Source organism: Cicer arietinum, chromosome 7 (genome assembly GCF_000331145.2).
Source record: "Cicer arietinum cultivar CDC Frontier isolate Library 1 chromosome 7, Cicar.CDCFrontier_v2.0, whole genome shotgun sequence".
Taxonomy (NCBI): Eukaryota; Viridiplantae; Streptophyta; class Magnoliopsida; order Fabales; family Fabaceae; genus Cicer; species Cicer arietinum.
In genome coordinates, this window is record NC_021166.2 from 28,457,551 (window position 1) to 28,459,506 (window position 1,956).

Here is a 1,956-nt window from a genome sequence, read left to right on the forward strand (position 1 = left end):
GCATAAGCTCTTCTCTTTGTGATTTGAGAATTAAATATTTAAATGTGAGTTTTTTATTTAAAAATTTGATGTTGTTGTTGATAGAGAATTAAATTTTGAATTTGATGAATTTTTTAAAAATTTTAAAAAATGATGATGAATTTCTTAGAATTCTTTAAAGATGATAATAGATATTTTGGTTTTGTGTCCAAAAAATACCTTTATTAATATTTTTAAAATTTAAAAGACCTAATTGAAAAAAATTAATAAAAAACTAAATTATTATTTAAAATTATAAATTACGGGATCTCGAAAGTAGCTCTGCCTTATTATTTTATAAAAATTGGACGAAAGTTAATAGCATGATATCATGCAAAGTTGCATATATAATTTGATTCTTTGATTGATTGTTTCTTCCGTAAAGCATTCTTACCACATTTAAACAAAAACAAAAAAGCATTCTTAACGATAATTCCTCTCATTTGGTTCTACTAAAGCATGGAGTTATACCTAACCAGCGGAACAAATAATGGCCAAAGGTTGAGATTTGGTTTAGATAATGTGATTTTGATTATTTTAAAAGTGCACTTTTTTATAGACATTATTAACATTAATAATTCAAAACTCCCACCACCACATAATATTAGTCTCATTATCTCAACTATGCACACAAAAGGAGGAAATAACTTAACCTGAATTAGACTTAACAAGATTTGAGTTTAATTTGTCAAAGGTCTAAAACTAAGTAATTTACAAAAAAACTTAATATGTTTTAAAGAATTTGAATATGATATTTCAATTTTTATTATAATATATTTAAATATATCAAAAATTAATATAAAATATTATGATTAAATAACTAAAAGGTTAATAAATTTATAATTCAACATAACATCCAAAATTTAATATTAATAATAATAATAATAATAAATAAATAAATAAATATAATTTATATTTATTTAAATATAAATTTAAAATATTTTTATTATGGTTTAGAGTTTAATTTTTTTAACTAAATAGATGAAAAATCCTTTAGGTTTGTGTATTTAAAAGAAATTTAATCTAACAATCGAACGCTCTATTTCCTCCTCTCTTTCAATAATAACTTTTGCACCTTAGCAGATAAAGTGGGCCACAACACCTTAGCAATAACGCATAAAATTAAGGCAGTGTTAAAGGGGAAAAGAACATTGAATACAGGAGTCAACAAATCATGGTTGTTATGGTTGTTGGTTTAGACCCACACAGAAGAGTAAAGGAAGAAGAGTTAGCAGAGACCTTGCTTGATTTGATCTCTATCATCATCTGACTTTGATGCACTTGAATTTAATTGATTACAAGGTGGGGTGCCCATCAATCGGGCCAATGCTTTGACAGAGACATTCAACGTTTTTCTTGTATTCAGGTATGTTTTTCATATTAATTAATTATGCTCATCATTATTTAGAGAGGAGAGAAGAAAATCTAATGCACTATAGTCTATAGATGATTATATGTTTGGGGTAATCGTTGTGCTCACAATGAGTAGCACTTTCGTCGTCATAGTGGGAGTATCAATATAGTTAGGGTATCTCATTACGTGTAGGTTTTGCATATTTTGTTAATAAAAATATTTAAATGTATTTTTAATCTCAATAAATTCACAATCTTTTAAAATTAGATGTTCAAACAAGATTATTCATATTCTTATGAGCTATAAAATCTACTGGATAAATTTTAAATTTATAGCTTATTATTTTTCTGTCGATTTTACCTTTATTATTTTAATTATAATTCTTTTTATCTTTTTTAATTTATTATTATAGAATTATTATTTTGAGTTAATATAATTGTGGGTAAGATATATAATCTTAATTTTTTATTTTAATTATAATTATAATATTATTATATATATTACTCTATGTTTGTTGTTAAATTTTATTATTATAATATTGATATATATATATATATATATATATATATATATATATATATATG

The 1,956-nt window shown here is 23.3% G+C and overlaps 1 long non-coding RNA gene across 2 annotated transcripts in view; it reads left to right on the forward strand.

The window, feature by feature from the left end:
- The first annotated feature begins 1,036 nt into the window (after nt 1–1,036).
- The window catches only part of LOC101490114 (uncharacterized), a 25,711-nt gene continuing 24,791 nt past the window's right edge, over nt 1,037–1,956 (forward strand). For both annotated transcript variants that reach the window (XR_001144447.3, XR_003474028.2), the window contains exon 1: nt 1,037–1,384. This is a non-coding gene — a long non-coding RNA (uncharacterized lncRNA). The remainder of the gene's footprint in view (nt 1,385–1,956) is intronic.